The following is a 20052-nucleotide window of genomic DNA, read 5'->3' on the forward strand; positions in this document are numbered from 1 at the left end:
GCACTCCACACCCTGTACCCTGCACTCCACACCCTGTATCCTGCACTCCACACCCTGTACCCTGCACTCCACACCCTGTACCCTGCACTCCACACCCTGTACCCTGCACTCCACACCCTGTATCCTTCACTCCACACCCTGTACCCTGCACTCCACACCCTGTACCCTGCACTCCACACCCTGTACCCTGCACTCCACACCCTGTACCCTTCACTCCACACCCTGTATCCTTCACTCCACACCCTGTACCCTGCACTCCACACCCTGTACCCTTCACTCCACACCCTGTACCCTTCACTCCACACCCTGTACCCTGCACTCCGCACCCTGTACCCTGCACTCCGCACCCTGTACTCTGCTCTCCACACCCTGTACCCTGCACAACACACCCTGTATCCTGCACTCCGCACCCTGTACCCTGCACTCCACACCCTGTACCCTGCACTCCACACCCTGTATCCTGCACTCCACACCCTGTACCCTGCACTCCGTATCCTGCACTCCGCACCCTGTATCCTGCACTCCACACCCTGTACCCTGCACTCCACACCCTGTACCCTGCACTCCACACCCTGTACCCTGCACTCCGCACCCTGTACCCTGCACTCCGCACCCTGTACCCTGCACTCCGCACCCTGTATCCTGCACTCCGCACCCTGTATCCTGCACTCCGCATCCTGTATCCTGCACTCCACACCCTGTACCCTGCACTCCACTCCCTGTACCCTGCACTCCACTCCCTGTACCCTGCACTCCACACCCTGTACCCTGCACTCCACACCCTGTACCCTGCACTCCACACCCTGTACCCTGCACTTCACAACCTATACCCTTCTCTCCACACCCTGTATCCTGCACTCCACACCCTGTACCCTGCACTTCACACCCTGTATACTGCACTCCACTCCCTGTACCCTGCACTCCACACCCTGTACCCTGTACTCCACACCCTGTACCCTGCACTCCACACCCTGTACCCTGCACTCCACACCCTGTACCCTGCACTCCACACCCTGTACCCTGCACTCCGCACCCTGTACTCTGCTCTCCGCACCCTGTACTCTGCTCTCCACACCCTGTACCCTGCACAACACACCCTGTATCCTGCACTCCGCACCCTGTACCCTGCACTCCACACCCTGTACCCTGCACTCCACACCCTGTATCCTGCACTCCACACCCTGTACCCTGCACTCCACACCCTGTACCCTGCACTCTGTATCCTGCACTCCGCACCCTGTATCCTGCACTCCACACCCTGTACCCTGCACTCCACACCCTGTACCCTGCACTCCACACCCTGTACCCTGCACTCCGCACCCTGTACCCTGCACTCCGCACCCTGTATCCTGCACTCCGCACCCTGTATCCTGCACTCCGCATCCTGTATCCTGCACTCCACACCCTGTACCCTGCACTTCACACCCTGTATACTGCACTCCACTCCCTGTACCCTGCACTCCACACCCTGTACCCTGCACTCCACACCCTGTATCCTGCACTCCACACCCTGTATCCTGCACTCCACACCCTGTACTTCACAACCTATACCCTTCTCTCCACACCCTGTATCCTGCACTCCACACCCTGTACCCTGCACTTCACACCCTGTATACTGCACTCCACTCCCTGTACCCTGCACTCCACACCCTGTACTCCACACCCTGTACCCTGCACTCCACACCCTGTACCCTGCACTTCACACCCTGTACCCTGAACTCCACTCCCTGTACCCTGCACTCCACACCCTGTACCCTGCACTCCACACCCTGTACCCTGCACTCCACACCCTGCACTCCACACCCTGAACCCTGCACTCCACACCCTGTACCTTGCACTCCACACCCTGTACCCTGCACTCCACACCCTGTACCCTGCACTCCACTCCCTGTACCCTATACTCCACACCCTGTACCCTGCACTCCACACCCTGTACCCTGCACTCCACACCCTGTACCCTGCACTCCACACCCTGTACCCTGCACTCCACACCCTGTATCCTGCACTCCACACCCTGTACCCTGTACTCCACACCCTGTACCCTGTACTCCACACCCTGTACCCTGCACTCCGCACCCTGTATCCTGCACTCCGCACCCTGTACCCTGCACTCCGCACCCTGTACCCTGCACTCCGCACCCTGTATCCTGCACTCCGCACCCTGTATCCTGCACTCCGCACCCTGTATCCTGCACTCCGCATCCTGTATCCTGCACTCCGCACCCTGTATCCTGCACTCCGCACCCTGTATCCTGCACTCTGCACCCTGTATCCTGCACTCCGCACCCTGTACCCTGCACTCCACACCCTGTACCCTGCACTCCACACCCTGTACCCTGCACTCCACACCCTGTATCCTGCACTCCACACCCTGTATCCTGCACTCCGCATCCTGCACTCCACACCCTGTACCCTGCACTCCACACCCTGTACCCTGCACTCCACACCCTGTACCCTGCACTCCACACCCTGTACCCTGCACTCCACACCCTGTACCCTGCACTCCACACCCTGTACCCTGCACTCCACACCCTGTATCCTTCACTCCACACCCTGTACCCTGCACTCCACACCCTGTATCCTTCACTCCACACCCTGTACCCTGCACTCCACACCCTGTACCCTGCACTCCACACCCTGTACCCTGCACTCCACACCCTGTACCCTGCACTCCACACCCTGTACCCTTCACTCCACACCCTGTACCCTTCACTCCACACCCTGTACCCTGCACTCCACACCCTGTACCCTGCACTCCACACCCTGTACCCTGCACTCCACACGCTGTACCCTGCACTCCACACCCTGTATCCTTCACTCCACACCCTGTACCCTGCACTCCACACCCTGTACCCTGCACTCCACACCCTGTACCCTGCACTCCACACCCTGTACCCTGCACTCCACACCCTGTATCCTTCACTCCACACCCTGTACCCTGCACTCCACACCCTGTACCCTTCACTCCGCACCCTGTACCCTTCACTCCGCACCCTGTACCCTGCACTTCGCACCCTGTACCCTGCACTCCGCACCCTGTACCCTGCACTCCGCACCCTGTACCCTGCACTCCGCACCCTGTACCCTGCACTCCGCACCCTGTACCCTGCACTCCGCACCCTGTACCCTGCACTCCGCACCCTGTACCCTGCACTCCGCACCCTGTACCCTGCACTCCGCACCCTGTATCCTGCACTCCGCACCCTGTATCCTGCACTCCGTATCCTGCACTCCGCATCCTGTACCCTGCACTCCACACCCTGTACCCTGCACTCCACACCCTGTACCCTGCACTCCACACCCTGTAACCTGCACTCCACACCCTGTAACCTGCACTCCACACCCTGTACCCTGCACTTCACAACCTGTACCCTTCTCTCCACACCCTGTACCCTTCACTCCACACCCTGTATCCTGCACTCCACTCCCTGTACCCTGCACTCCACTCCCTGTACCCTGTACTCCACTCCCTGTACCCTGCACTCCACACCCTGTACCCTGCACTCCACACCCTGTACTCTGCACTCCACACCCTGTACCCTGCACTCCACACCCTGTACCCTGCACTCCACACCCTGTACCCTGCACTCCACACCCTGTACCCTGCACTCCACACCCTGTACCCTGCACTCCACACCCTGTACGCTGCACTCCACACCCTGTACCCTGCACTCCACACCCTGTACCCTGCACTCCACACCCTGTACCCTGCACTCCACACCCTGTACCCTGCACTCCACACCCTGTACCCTGTACTCCACTCGCTGTACCCTGTACTCCACTCCCTGTACCCTGTACTCCACACCCTGTACCCTGCACTCCACACCCTGTATCCTGCACTCCACACCCTGTACCCTGCACTCCACACCCTGTAACCTGCACTCCACACCCTGTACCCTGCACTTCACAACCTGTACCCTTCTCTCCACACCCTGTATCCTGCACTCCACTCCCTGTACCCTGCACTCCACTCCCTGTACCCTGTACTCCACTCCCTGTACCCTGCACTCCACACCCTGTACCCTGCACTCCACACCCTGTACTCTGCACTCCACACCCTGTACCCTGCACTCCACACCCTGTACCCTGCACTCCACTCCCTGTACCCTATACTCCACACCCTGTACCCTGCACTCCACACCCTGTACCCTGCACTCCACACCCTGTACCCTGCACTCCACACCCTGTATCCTGCACTCCACACCCTGTACCCTGTACTCCACACCCTGTACCCTGTACTCCACACCCTGTACCCTGCACTCCGCACCCTGTATCCTGCACTCCGCACCCTGTACCCTGCACTCCGCACCCTGTACCCTGCACTCCGCACCCTGTACCCTGCACTCCGCACCCTGTATCCTGCACTCTGCACCCTGTATCCTGCACTCTGCACCCTGTATCCTGCACTCCGCATCCTGCACTCCACACCCTGTACCCTGCACTCCACACCCTGTACCCTGCACTCCACACCCTGTACCCTGCACTCCACACCCTGTAACCTGCACTCCACACCCTGTACCCTGCACTTCACAACCTGTACCCTTCTCTCCACACCCTGTACCCTTCACTCCACACCCTGTATCCTGCACTCCACTCCCTGTACCCTGCACTCCACTCCCTGTACCCTGTACTCCACTCCCTGTACCCTGCACTCCACACCCTGTACCCTGCACTCCACACCCTGTACTCTGCACTCCACACCCTGTACCCTGCACTCCACACCCTGTACCCTGCACTCCACACCCTGTACGCTGCACTCCACACCCTGTATCCTGCACTCCACACCCTGTACCCTGTACCCTGCACTCCACACCCTGTACCCTGCACTCCACACCCTGTACCCTGCACTCCACACCCTGCCCCCTGCACTCCACACCCTGTACCCTGTACTCCACTCGCTGTACCCTGTACTCCACTCCCTGTACCCTGTACTCCACACCCTGTACCCTGCACTCCACACCCTGTATCCTGCACTCCACACCCTGTACCCTGCACTCCACACACTGTATCCTGCACTCCACACCCTGTACCCTGTACTCCACACCCTGTACCCTGTACCCTGCACTCCACTCCCTGTACCCTGCACTCCATACCCTGTACCCTGCACTCCACACCCTGTATCCTGCACTCCACACCCTGTACTCCACACCCTGTACCCTGCACTCCGCACCCTGTATCCTGCACTCCGCACCCTGTACCCTGCACTCCGCACCCTGTATCCTGCACTCCGCACCCTGTATCCTGCACTCCGCACCCTGTATCCTGCACTCTGCACCCTGTATGCTGCACTCCGCATCCTGTATCCTGCACTCCACACCCTGTACCCTGCACTCCACACCCTGTATCCTGCACTCCACACCCTGTACTCCACACCCTGTACCCTGCACTCCACACCCTGTACCCTGCACTCCACTCCCTGTACCCTGTACTCCACTCCCTGTACCCTGCACTCCACTCCCTGTACCCTGCACTCCACACCCTGTATCCTGCACTCCACACCCTGTACCCTGCACTCCACACCCTGTATCCTGCACTCCACAAACTGTACCCTGTACTCCACACCCTGTACCCTGCACTCCACTCCCTGTACCCTGCACTCCACACCCTGTACCCTGCACTCCACACCCTGTACCCTGCACTCCACACCCTGTACCCTGCACTCCACACCCTGTACCCTGCTCTCCACACCCTGTACCCTGTACTCCACACCCTGTACCCTGCACTCCACTCCCTGTACCCTGCACTCCACACCCTGTACCCTGCACTCCACACCCTGTATCCTGCACTCCACACCCTGTATCCTGCACCTTTCCTCCTTACTCTGATTTAATTACAAGCCTGCAATTTTCTGGGCAGCATTGTGTCCCTGAAAGTCTCATCTTAAGATTTCTCCTGTAATAAATCCATTCGTTGGAGCTCGGAAACACTGACCTCGAGGCTCCAGATAGAAAGAAACTCAAAATGCAATGTTCTTACCAATGTAGATGGATGGAGAAATGACTCATTAGTCTTCGATACACATGGGAGTCCCTAGTCACCGGAGTCCTGGGGCACGATGCTCCCCAAAATTACACAAGCGAAAATGACGCCCACTGAGTGCACCGCAGGGGCGTAACTAGAGGGGGTGCAATGGTTGTACTATAAATAGTACTGGTAAGTGAGGGGCCCTGTTACAGACTTTGCATAGACCCCGCACCCCAACTTCTCACATCCCCCAACATCCTGTATATAACAATCTGCAGCCCAACATCTCACCCCTGAATATTATGTCCTGTGTGATTTGGGTAACATTATAATGACCGGGATATATCGCTCCTGGTCCTCTGCAGCGTCTCCGCTTATAAGCCTATTATTACTGGTGTAAATTCTGCCGCTACTCGTCTTGTCAGACAATTCTTTCCCTGTAAGACATTACTGCAGTAATTCGGGGCTGCGCGTTTTATTACCGCCATGTTCTCCCATGTGACCGCTGCCTCCCAGTGAAGCTTGAAGTCAATTGTTTAATGATACAGCTTCAAGGCAGAGTCCGTGATTTATGAAAGACGCGCCCCTCCCCCAAAGTCACCCGGTCCCAGTGACCCCACTAGGGCGGTGCTAGTAGTTTGCAGATCCGTCCATCATTACGATACGTGCGCTCAATCCATTTATTGCATTTGGGATTCGCCTTTTTGTAGCGTTGAGCCTACAGCGCGATGAACCCCATTATAAGTCGTTGTAATCCGTCGTTGCGGGTGGTATCCGGCATCTGATGTAAATAGCACTGCGTTATTTAACTCTATGTGTTCTATAGGCTCTGCCTTCCAGCGGGTCGGGTGGAGCAGTTCGCTCCTCTCTCTCCCATGATTAGTCGGTTTTTGTCTTCTTACGGTCCTGCAGTTCTTCATATTGAGACGTTTATGGGGGAAAATACATTTGAATCATTTAGGTGACAATTGTGATGAGCTGCGTCTTATTAATGGCGGACGTCACGTTCTGTTGAACAATTGCTCCACAGTCTGTCGGATCCTGAATGTTTTATGGGTTTTGCAGCTTCTGGAGCATTGATTATGTCAGATAAAGAGAAGTCAGGGTGAAATATTCAGATAACTGCCCGCGTAGATGACGGCAAATAGGGAACGTTCGCCTGCAGTCTGTCTTCTCTACATTTGCTGTACAGTTGAATATACTATTGCTCCCTGTTATCAGCCATTTCAGGCCGGGGAGAGGATGACTGTAGTGTTCTCCAATGGGATGAGTGACAGGAGCCTCCCCTCCCCCATGATCACTACTTTATATCACATCTCTCCAGTGCTGAGAACCTTCTATATGTGACTGATATCAGCCGCTCCTCTTATTACGCTCCACAATTTCCAGACTGTGAAGATGAGTGGACGTCTAACATGAACTTAACGTGGCGTTTATTGCTTTTTTACCACTTTTATGGAGCAGCACTCTCTCTCATGCCTGTTCACCCAGAGCCTTCTGGTTCAATAATTGAATGCCACAAGTACAGTAAATACAAAAGGGAGTAGATTTATCTATATTGAATGATGCAGATTTATATGTCATTTAGAGGAACCTACTTAGGGTGTTCTTATACCTGGAAATCCCATTTGAGCAATTCATGAGAAGCAGTATTTCTTTCTGCCACCACTGGAGGGGTAACGTAATGTAACCTGTATATATGTGTGTATGTAGTGAGCTCCCTCTAGTGGTGACTGCAGGCAGCAGAATGCTATAATGTATCTCTATGGGAGCTGTATATATCTGTATGTAGTGAGCTCCCCCTAGTGGTGGCTGCAGGCAACAGAATCTTATCATGTAACTCTATGGGAGCTGTATATATCTGTATGTAGTGACCTCCCCCTAGAGGTGGCTGCAGGTAGCTGGAATTTTATCATGTAACTCTATGGGAGCCACCTAGTGGTGGCTGCATGCAGCAGAATGTTATCATGTAACTCTATGGGAGCTGTATATATCTGTATGTAGTGAGCTCCCTCTAGTGGTGGCTGCATTCAGCAGAATCTTATCATGTAACTCTATGTGAGCTGTATACATCTGTATGTAGTCCGCTCCCCCTAGAGGTGGCTGCAGGTAGCTGGAATGTTATCATGCAACTCTATGGGAGCTGTATATATCTGTATGTAGTGAGCTCACTCTAGTGGTGGCTGCAGGCAGCAGAATGTTATCATGTAACTCTATGTGAGCTGTATATATCTGTATGTAGTCTGCTCCCCTAGAGGTGGCTGCAGGTAGCTGGAATGTTATCATGTAACTCTATGGGAGCTGTATGTATATCTGTATGTAGTGAGCTCCTCCTAGTGGTGGCTGCAGGCAGCAGAATGTTATCATGTAACTCTACGGGAGCTGTATATATCTGTATGTAGTGAGCTCCCCCTAGTGGTGACTGCAGGCAGCAGAATGTTATAATGTATATCTATGGGAGCTGTATATATCTGTATGTAGTGTGCTCCACCTAGTGATGGCTGCAGGCAGCAGAATGTTTCCATGTAACTCTATGAGAGCTGTATATATTTGTATGTAGTGAGCTCCCCCTAGTGGCAGCAGAATGTTATCATGTAACTCTATGGGAGCTGTATATATCTGTATGTAGCGAGCTCCCCCTAGTGGTAACTGCAGGCAGTAGAATGCTCTCATGTAACTCTATGGGAGCTGTATATATCTGTATGTAGTGAGCTCCCTCTAGTGGTGGCTGCAGGCAGCAGCATTTTATCATGTAACTCTATGGGAGCTGTATATATCTGTATGTAGTGAGCTCCCCCTAGTGGTGGCTGCAGGCAGCAGAATGTTATCATGTAACTCTATGGGAGCTGTATATATCTGTATGTAGTGAGCTCCCCCTAGTGGTGGCTGCAGCTAGCTGCAATGTTATCATGTAACTCTATGGGAGCTATATATATCTGTATGTAGTGAGGTCCCCCTAGTGGTGGCTGCAGCTAGCTGCAATGTTATTATGTAACTCTATGGGAGCTGTATATATCTGTATGTAGTGATCTCCCCCTAGTGGTGGCTGCAAGCAGCAGAATGTTATCATGTAACTCTATGGGAGCTGTATATATCTGTATGTAGTGATCTCCCCCTAGTGGTGGCTGCAAGCAGCAGCATGCTATCATGTAACTGTATGCAATAAACAAGCTCTGACAGCGATAAAGAATTTTGGAGCTTTTTAAATGAAATAGAGGTAGATTATTGTGCCGTTGTCGTCGTCATCTCCTCCTTGTTGTCATTATCTCCTCGCATCTTCTTCTTTCCAGAACTTTAACGTCTCTGCTGTGTTATTACCCAAATCCCCAACCACGCACAACACACAACATGTCATTATAACCTAAATTTAAAGCAGACCCTCCCCACAGCTTGAGATCCCCCCCCCTCTTTCTCTTGGGGAACCCTGCAAACAATCATTCTCAGATGCGGAGGCCATTTGTCAGTGTCCAGATTGCGACGCAGCGCGGCGGATGTAATTGAGGCAATGTGGAGCTGATGTTACACAAATTTCCCTACAGATTTGACATTCATATCAGAGCAGGAAATATGCTGCTGTAACGTGGATCCGTAGCATAAGTGCAGTATCTGCACGTGGTTCATGGTGCGGGGGAAGGGCTATTAACCCTTCAAGGCTACAGAGGTCATTTTTCAATCTAGGATCATGATATCGATATCCCCTGCACTGAGAATTTTTGCAGGAAAGATGGCTTTCGGGGCCTAGCCCGGCATCATGGATATTTTTGACCCTGTATTTGTGAGATGTTCATTAGGGGTTCGCAGGGGGCCGTGCGTTCCTCCGCTGGAGTCTTTCGATTATTGACGTGTATGAGGGACGCACGATTACTGGAGCGTTCTTTACATCATGACAGAAGAAGACGACTCAAGGTGTGAAATCCAAAAAAGGCGACCGTGCTGCTAGAAATCCTAGGCCCCAACTGATGAGAAGACAAGTGATCAGGAAGGTGACAGGAATTGTCCATTCTGCCAATGTCACCCCCAGCGTCCCCAAAATCATAGGAAACACTTCTTCACGCAGTATTATAAATGCGGCCCCGCTGCGTCTCCGTAATCATCCCGCGCTGTGTCATTTGTTACACGGCATGGGATTTGTTCTCTGGGAAGATGTAAGGTGACCCCTGAGTCTGATCTGTCAGGCACTCGCCGGGCAGCAGAGATCTTATAAACATGTCCCAGAAAAACGGAAAATAAACAGACCGGCAATCGCAGCAAAATAGTCATTAACCCAGGACAAGTGCAAAGCAGCGCAATCCATCACATGACTGCGAGGATAATGAGACCACGTGAAACGTCTACTACTGCCTCACTGAAGGAACTACAAGTCCCAGAATATCCTGCAAGTCTCAGGGGGCTGCTTGCTCACCCATCATCTCTTCAGGCAGGTGGAGCAGAATCAGCACCACGGACAGGGCAGCAGTCACCCAGCACACCCTGACCCTGCTCTGCAGCCCCGTTCAAGTCACAATCTTCAGATAACAACCTGCCGGGAAATGAATAGCGTTACACAGTCCGGCCTAAAGGAGCGCCGATCAAAGAGCTATGGACGGGGACAAGCCCTCGCTACTCCGATCCCTCGTCCCTATACATTATTATCATGTCGGCAGCGCGTCTCCCCATTTACACACCAAGATGAGCTGCCGACATCCAAAATATTTCCGTTTTTTGAAACGATCCGATCAGCAGATGATCCGGTGTTTGCTCGTTCATCTGCTGACCTCTGTTTTCACGTTCTATGATCGCTTCTCTGCCTGATAATTGGCCAGTGTAAAAGGTCCTTTACTCTCCACAGACACGTTCTTCTAATATACTTTGTGTATCAATTCCTCACAATTTTCAAAATCTCTGCTTTCTGTTCTGAAAGAGAACCTTTCACTAGCCCATACATGTACAGCAGAGTTCACCATGTAATAGGCGCTGCAGCACAGACCGTGTGTCACTTTAAACTTTGTTTCTAACCTCCTCCGTTTTTTAGATATCGGTGTCGTTATATTTGGTGCCCGATATGTAAATGACCCTCTGTACTGTTAGTGGGGCGTTTCTTTTCTTGGAAAGTGCAGGGGGGCATGATACTTAGCGCCATGATACTGTCCAATAAGCTATGGACAGTGTCAGAGCCGCTTGTGCTGTGTGATCTCTCTCGCGAGATCACACAGTCTTTCCTTCACTGTCTGACAAGAGCTGGAGAGAGGAGAGTGTGTGCGCACGCACATCTCCACCGCCGCCGCCGCTACGGAACAGAAGAGGAGAAGACGAATGTTCTCTTCTGTGCTGTAGCGGTGGCGTCGGAGCCTGATATGTCTGATAACAGAGAGCAATAGATTGTATTCCCCTGTCCTACAGTCATCCTCTCCCAGCCTGACATGTCTGATAACAGAGAGCAATAGATTGTATTCACCTGTCCTACAGTCATCCTCCCCCAGCCTGACATGTCTGATAACAGAGAACAATAGATTGTATTCTCCTGTCCTACAGTCATCCTCCCCCTCAGCCTGACATGTCTGATAACAGAGAACAATAGATTGTATTCTCCTGTCCTACAGTCATCCTCCCCCTCAGCCTGACATGTCTGATAACAGAGAACAATAGATTGTATTCACCTGTCCTACAGTCATCCTCCCCCAGCCTGACATGTCTGATAACAGAGAACAATAGATTGTATTCACCTGTCCTACAGTCATCCTCCCCCAGCCTGACATGTCTGATAACAGAGAACAATAGATTGTATTCACCTGTCCTACAGTCATCCTCCCCCAGCCTGACATGTCTGATAACAGAGAACAATAGATTGTATTCACCTGTCCTACAGTCATCCTCCCCCAGCCTGACATGTCTGATAACAGAGAACAATAGATTGTATTCACCTGTCCTACAGTCATCCTCCCCCAGCCTGACATATCTGATAACAGAGAACAATAGATTGTATTTACCTGTCCTACAGTCATCCTCCCCCAGCCTGACATGTCTGATACCAGAGAACAATAGATTGTATTCACCTGTCCTACAGTCATCCTCCCCCAGCCTGACATGTCTGATACCAGAGAACAATAGATTGTATTCACCTGTCCTACAGTCATCCTCCCCAGCCTGACATGTCTGATAACAGAGAACAATAGATTGTATTCACCTGTCCTACAGTCATCCTCCCCCAGCCTGACATGTCTGATAACAGAGAACAATAGATTGTATTTACCTGTCCTACAGTCATCCTCCCCCAGCCTGAGTTGTCTGATAACAGAGAACAATAGATTGTATTCACCTGTCCTACAGTCATCCTCTCCCAGCCTGACATATCTGATAACAGAGAACAATAGATTGTATTAACCTGTCCTACAGTCATCCTCCCCCAGCCAAACATGTCTGATAACAGAGAACAATAGATTGTATTCACCTGTCCTACAGTCATCCTCCCCCCAGCCTGACATGTCTGATAACAGAGAATAATAGATTGTATTCACCTGTCCTACAGTCATCCTCCCCCAGCCCGACATGTCTGATAACAGAGAACAATAGATTGTATTCACCTGTCCTACAGTCATCCTCCCCCAGCCCGACATGTCTGATAACAGAGAACAATAGATTGTATTCACCTGTCCTACAGTCATCCTCCCCCCAGCCTGACATGTCTGATAACAGAGAACCATAGATTGTATTCTCCTGGGGATAAGAGCCTGCAGAGTCAGTATGTCTTAGGCCATGCACAGGGCCGTCATATTGATCCGCAATTACGTATCATAATTGCGTATCAAAGTACAGGCCCAGGGACACCTTCCTTTATATTTACGGGAAGGTGTCCGTGCCATAGACAGGTTCCACAAAAAATAGGACATGTCCTATTTTTTGATTTTATGGACCGTACTCCCATATGTTATAATGGAAGCACGGACAGCAAATGCGGGTGATTGTCCGCAGCTGGCCGTAGCCGTAATCACGGACGGGATTAAGGCTACGGCAGTGTGCAGGGGGCTTTAATTTGGTGATTATTTGCAGTGGGTCTGTATGTAGTGGATCCGGCAGGTTTCGGGGTGCAGAGTGGATATATTATTGAAGCTATATATATATATAGTGAGGCTCAGTGTTGGGTGCACTTCAGCGTGACTCATTCCGGGTGTAATCTGCATTGTGCTGCTCGCCTCTGCCAGGCTCATTAAACCCAATACCTGTGGGAGATGTTATGAAACACGAGACCCAGGAGCCTTCCACGTGGCTGACGGGCTAAGCGTGCTCTGCGGAGTGAGCGGGCTGCGCAGAGTGGATGGGCCGAGCGTGCTGTGCGGAGTGGACGGGCTGGGCGTGCTGTGCGGAGTAAACGTGCTGAGCGTGCTGCGCGGAGTGGACGGGCTGAGCGTGCTGCGCGGAGTGGACGGGCTGAGCGTGCTGCGCGGAGTGGACGGGCTGAGCGTGCTGCGCGGAGTGGACGGGCTGAGCGTGCTGCGCGGAGTGGACGGGCTGAGCGTGCTGCGCGGAGTGGACGGGCTGAGCGTGCTGCGCGGAGTGGACGAGCTGAGCGTGCTGCGCGGAGTGGACGGGCTAAGCGTGCTGCGCTGAGTGGACGGGCTGAGCGTGCTGCGCGGAGTGGACGGGCTGCGCGGAGTGGACGGGCTGAGCGTGCTGCGCGGAGTGGACGGGCTGAGCGTGCTGCGCGGAGTGGACGGGCTGAGCGTGCTGCGCGGAGTGGACGGGCTGAGCGTGCTGCGCAGAGTGGACGGGCTGAGCGGAGTGGACGGGCTGAGCGTGCTGCGCAGAGTGGACGGGCTGAGCGTGCTGCGCGGAGTGGACGGGCTGAGCGTGCTGCGCGGAGTGGACGGGCTGAGCGTGCTGCGCGGAGTGGACGGGCTGAGCGTGCTGCGCGGAGTGGACGGGCTGACTGTGCTGCGCGGAGTGGACATGAGTGTATAAAGTTTGAGCGCAGCCTGACAGATGTGTACAGTATAATCCCATATACCACAGAAGGGAACATAGGAATTTACACCTAGCTTGTCCTGATAATTTGTTACAATGTATCGGAGCAGGTAAAATGTGTCAGTCTGGAGTTCAGGAGCTTTATCTTGACTGGATAGAATTGTAACAAACCATTACTCAATGTATCGTAATAGGCGGAGCACTGAATCTTTTACACAATATATCGTAATGGGCGGAGCACTGAATCTATTACACAATGTATCGTAATAGGCGGAGCACTGAATCTATTACACAATATATCGTAATGGGCGGAGCACTGAATCTATTACACAATATATCGTAATGGGCGGAGCACTGAATCTATTACACAATATATCGTAATGGGCGGAGCACTGAATCTATTACACAATGTATCGTAATAGGCGGAGCACTGAATCTATTACACAATATATCGTAATGGGCGGAGCACTGAATCTATTAGACAATGTATCGTAATGGGCGGAGCACTGAATCTATTACACAATATATCGTAATGGGCGGAGCACTGAATCTATTACACAATGTATCGTAATGGGCGGAGCACTGAATCTATTAGACAATGTATCGTAATGGGCGGAGCACTAAATCTATTACACAATGTATCGTAATGGGCGGAGCACTGAATCTATTAGACAATGTATCGTAATGGGCGGAGCACTAAATCTATTAGACAATGTATCGTAATGGGCGGAGCACTAAATCTATTAGACAATGTATCGTAATGGGCGGAGCACTGAATCTATTAGACAATGTATCGTAATGGGCGGAGCACTAAATCTATTAGACAATGTATCGTAATGGGCGGAGCACTAAATCTATTACACAATGTATCGTAATGGGCGGAGCACTGAATCTGTTACACAATGTATCGTAATGGGCGGAGCACTGAATCTATTACACAATTTATCGTAATGGGCGGAGCACTGAATCTATTACACAATGTATCGTAATGGGCGGAGCACTGAATCTATTACACAATTTATCGGAATGGGCGGAGCACTGAATCTATTACACAATGTATCGTAATGGGCGGAGCACTGAATCTATTACACAATGTATCGTAATGGGCGGAGCTCTGTGAATTGATTACATAATCTCGTAATGGGCGGATTGTGTCACCTGTAGAAGTAGTTACATAAGTGCGGTGACTTATTGTGAACCTACAAGCTTCACTACAGCACGCTGCACCTGTGTTCTGTGCATTTCCAGGGCCGGGATCACAATGGGACCTCCAACACACAATAATAACACAATCATTTGGTGACACGGAGAGCAGTTTTGTGGTAAATGGAGAAATATTTCATAGACAGATCCACCTGACGTCATGCGGAGCAATCATCCTGCTGGCAGCATAGTCTCTCCACCCTACACAGCAATTTCATGAGATGCAGAAGAACACGAGGCCCGTCCCTCATGGCACTAAAGGGATTCATCACAGGCGTCTTCTACAGGCACATAACAGGATGACTGAGCGCTTAGGGGTGGAGGACGTCCGCAGAGCACCCTGTGTAGCTTCATGGGTCTCAGTACAGGCACATAACAGGATGACTGAGCGCTTAGGGGTGGAGGACGTCCGCAGAGCACCCTGTGTAACTTCATGGGTCTCAGTACAGACACATAACAGGATGACTGAGCGCTTAGGGGTGGAGGACGTCCGCAGAGCACCCTGTGTAGCTTCATGGGTCTCAGTACAGGCACATAACAGGATGACTGAGCGCTTAGGGGTGGAGGACGTCCGCAGAGCACCCTGTGTAACTTCATGGGTCTCAGTACAGGCACATAACAGGATGACTGAGCGCTTAGGGGTGGAGGACGTCCGCAGAGCGCCCTGTGTAGCTTCATGGGTCTCAGTACAGGCACATAACAGGATGACTGAGCGCTTAGGGGTGGAGGACGTCCGCAGAGCGCCCTGTGTAGCTTCATGGGTCTCAGTACAGACACATAACAGGATGACTGAGCGCTTAGGGGTGGAGGACGTCCGCAGAGCACCCTGTGTAGCTTCATGGGTCTCAGTACAGGCAAAGACATGGAAAGGTTGTTGTCTCCACCATCGCAGCTGAAATGATCGACTTCCCCGAGATACGTCCTGTATAGTTACAGACATGCCCACAATGCACCTGTCCAGGGGGATCACAATTCTGGAGGTGCTATTTAACCTCGCCATATGCATGAAAGTAGCAGCTTACAGGTGAGGTTTTCTTTATATGGCTGCTAGGAAACCTCACATTCCCATCGACATATTAGACGGCATTGTCCACTGAAGATGTCCAGCGACACCACAGCGCCAACGTTATTAGTGGCGCTGCTTATCCTGACGAGCGATCATCAGTCACTCAGCCACCAAACCCATGAACAGGCAATAGCCCCCAAGTAATAGCCAAAAATATCCTACACATCCTCTCAATTTATCGGCTGTCATGATCATTCCTGCCCAAAATTCCACGCCAGCGATGCCCAATTTCTTTTGATTAGACTGCAGTGTACCGGAACCTTTACTGCTCATCTATGAGGTCGGACATTGAGATTTTGTTTTTGCGATTACTATTGTTTCTGTATCTGCAGAGTTTTTTATTGTCCATATAACAGACGTAAAACCCCAACAGTTCTACTGAGCCGGCCTAACATCACCATAGGGTTCTTCAATGATTTAGGTTCAGTTCAGTAGACTAGTCAAGTCTAAAATGCAACCATATTACAGTAAATCCGTGTGCAGCAACCTCATTCATGAAACGATACAGTAGTACTGGAATGAGCAGTCCAGGGGCAGAACTTATCTGTAGTGAGAAGATCAGAACCAGGCGCAGAACTCGGGGTCTTCAGTATACCATACAATAAAAAGATCAGGACCAGGGACAGACCTCGGGGACTCTTATAGACCATACAATAAAAAGATCAGGACCAGGGACAGACCTCGGGGACTCTTATAGACCATACAATAAAAAGATCAGGACCAGGGACAGACCTCGGACTCTCCAATATACCATACAATGAGAGGATAATGACTTGGGGAACATCTTGGGGTCTCCAATATATCATACAATGAGAGGAGCAGGTCCAGGTGTACACTTTGGTGTCTCCGATATCCTATACAGTGAGAAGATAAGGACCAGGGGCAGACCTCGGGGACTCTTATAGACCATACAATCAGAAGATCAGGACCAGGGATAGACCTCGGACTCTCCAATATACCATACAATGAGAAGATCAGGACCAGGGATAGACCTCGGACTCTCCAATATATCATACAGTGAGAAGATCAGGACCAGAGCAGACCTCGGACTCTCCAGTATATCATACAGTGAGAAGATCAGGACCAGAGCAGACCTCGGACTCTCCAATATACCATACAGTGAGAAGATCAGGACCAGAGCAGACCTCGGACTCTCCAGTATATCATACAGTGAGAAGATCAGGACCAGGGATAGACCTTGGACTCTCCAATATACCATACAATGAGAAGATCAGGACCAGGGATAGACCTCGGACTCTCCAATATACCATACAATGTGAAGATCAGGACCAGGGATAGACCTCGGACTCTCCAATATACCATACAGTGAGAAGATCAGGACCAGGGATAGACCTCGGACTCTCCAATATATCATACAGTGAGAAGATCAGGACCAGAGCAGACCTCGGACTCTCCAGTATATCATACACTGAGAAGATCAGGACCAGGGCAGACCTCGGACTCTCCAATATACCATACAGTGAGAAGTTCAGGACCAGGGATAGACCTCGGACTCTCCAGTATATCATACAGTGAGAAGATCAGGACCAGAGCAGACCTCGGACTCTCCAGTATATCATACAGTGTGAAGATCAGGACCAGAGCAGACCTCGGACTCTCCAATATACCATACAGTGAGAAGATCAGGACCAGAGCAGACCTCGGACTCTCCAGTATATCATACAGTGTGAAGATCAGGACCAGAGCAGACCTCGGACTCTCCAATATACCATACAGTGAGAAGATCAGGACCAGGGATAGACCTCGGACTCTCCAGTATATCATACAGTGTGAAGATCAGGACCAGAGCAGACCTCGGACTCTCCAGTATGCAATTTATTAATACATTTATTTAAGAGCAGAGAAAATAACCGGCTACCAAGCCAGAGAAAAGGGAAGAGGTCTCCCCCTGGGGATCAGACCTAATTCCTTTACAAATCTGTCTGGAACACTCCGCTGGAAGGTGACAAAAATCTCTGCCAAAATAGCATCTCCCGTTGGGGGAGACAGAAATACTCTGCTGAGAGATTAACCCTTCACTCCGAAACAAGGGCTCAATACACGTGGACAGGTGGAAATAAAGAAGGCTTTACCGAGTGGCAGCTCCTGACCCTAGAAACCTGCGCACAATGAGGGGCCCCGCTCTGCGTATGAAGAGGTTAATACAGCCAGATTATGTAAGTGGAGAGAGCAGGATCTGGACCTGGAATCATCGCTCCGGTGCTGCAGGAGACAAGGTGGTCATCACTGAGGTCTACAGGCAGGGGGGCACCCTCAGTGTATGCCAGCCTCCCCCACTCTGCCTTCTCTTTACTGTGGGATTTGATTGCCAGCTCTGCAGATCAGTATGTCAGTGCTACATTCCATTATAGAAACCTGAGCATATTACATAATCCACCGTTTCCACTGCAAGCGCCGGCATCGCACCCTAGACAGAGGGCAGCTGCCCGCTCCGTGGCATCTTACCTTGGTATTGTAGGACTTGTGCTGAAGAATGGCTGTGTCTTGTACCCTGCAATGTTCTCCCCCGGCAGGCTCAGCGCACACAGATCAGGACGACGCTCTATTCTCCATGTGTTCTTTACTTAAAGCCCCTAGTGAAACTTACAGCTTCAAACTGACACGTGGACCCTCCCACAGATGGAGGGGGGGTGATGGGCCCCTGATGACATCACAAGAAAACTTTAAGCACCTCCCATTCTTGTTCTCCTGCGCACTGTGTGATGGTGATGGGGGGCACTGACTTATATCTCAATATAGAAACCCGGGCTCTATATATAAATCAGGATTTTAGAATTCCACAGTTAAACAGGATTTATAACGTGCCCTATAATGCTGTGTAATCAGCCGGATCTACGGGGGGCGCATGATCGTGTTGTTGGTGATGATGATGATGATGGTGGTTATACTTATTATCTCCATGTCAACACTTCGGAGTCAATAATATTGCACTGGAGGTCTTGGATAAAGTTCAGCGGAGATAACAAGGAGTAGGGAGTGCAGAGCAGAGAGTAGGGGTGCTGGACATGGATTAGGGGTGCAGAGCAGAGTGTATCAGTGCTGGACATGGATTAGGGGTGCTGGACATGGATTAGGGGTGCAGAGCAGAGAGTAGGGGTGCTGGACATGGATTAGGGGTGCAGAGCAGAGTGTATCAGTGCTGGACATGGATTAGGGATGCAGAGCAGGGTGTAGGGGTGCTGGACATGGATTAGGGGTGCAGAGCAGAGTGTATCAGTGCTGGACATGGATTAGGGGTGCAGAGCAGGGTGTATCAGTGCTGGACATGGATTAGGGGTGCAGAGCAGGGTGTAGGGGTGCTGGACATGGATTAGGGGTGCAGAGCAGAGTGTATCAGTGCTGGACATGGATTAGGGATGCAGAGCAGGGTGTATCAGTGCTGGACATGGATTAGGGGTGCAGAGCAGAGTGTATCAGTGCTGGACATGGATTAGGGAAGCAGAGTGTAGGGGTGCTGAACATGGATTAGGGGTGCAGAGCAGAGTGTAGGGGTGCTGGACGGGGATTAGGGGTGCAGAGCAGGGTGTAGGGGTGCTGGACGGGGATTAGGGGTGCAGAGCAGGGTGTAGGGTTGCTGGACGGGGATTAGGGGTGCAGAGCAGAGAGTAGGGGTGCTGAACAGGGATTAGGGGTGCAGAGTGTAGGGGTGCTGGACAGGAATTAGGGGTGCAAAGTGTAGGGGTGCTGGACAGGAATTAGGGGTGCAGAGTGTAGGGGTGCTGGACAGGGATTAGGGGTGCAGAGTATAGGGGTACTGGACGGGGATTAGGGGTGCAGAGCAAAGTGTAGCGGTGCTGGACAGGGATTAGGGTTGCAGAGCAGAGATTAGGGGTGCAGAGGAGAGATTAGGGGTGCAGAGC

General features: G+C 51.8%; 1 protein-coding gene across 1 annotated transcript in view; it reads right to left on the bottom strand.

Moving 5' to 3' along the window:
* The window catches only part of CAMKV (CaM kinase like vesicle associated), a 77758-nt gene extending 58956 nt beyond the window's left edge, over positions 1–18802 (bottom strand). Inside the window, exon 1 of the mRNA XM_075831978.1 lies at positions 18638–18802. The gene's annotated coding sequence lies outside the window, so the exon portion shown is untranslated. The remainder of the gene's footprint in view (positions 1–18637) is intronic.
* Positions 18803–20052: the final 1250 nt, after the last annotated feature.

Source organism: Rhinoderma darwinii, chromosome 7, assembly GCF_050947455.1.
Source record: "Rhinoderma darwinii isolate aRhiDar2 chromosome 7, aRhiDar2.hap1, whole genome shotgun sequence".
In the NCBI taxonomy this organism is placed as follows: domain Eukaryota; kingdom Metazoa; phylum Chordata; class Amphibia; order Anura; family Rhinodermatidae; genus Rhinoderma; species Rhinoderma darwinii.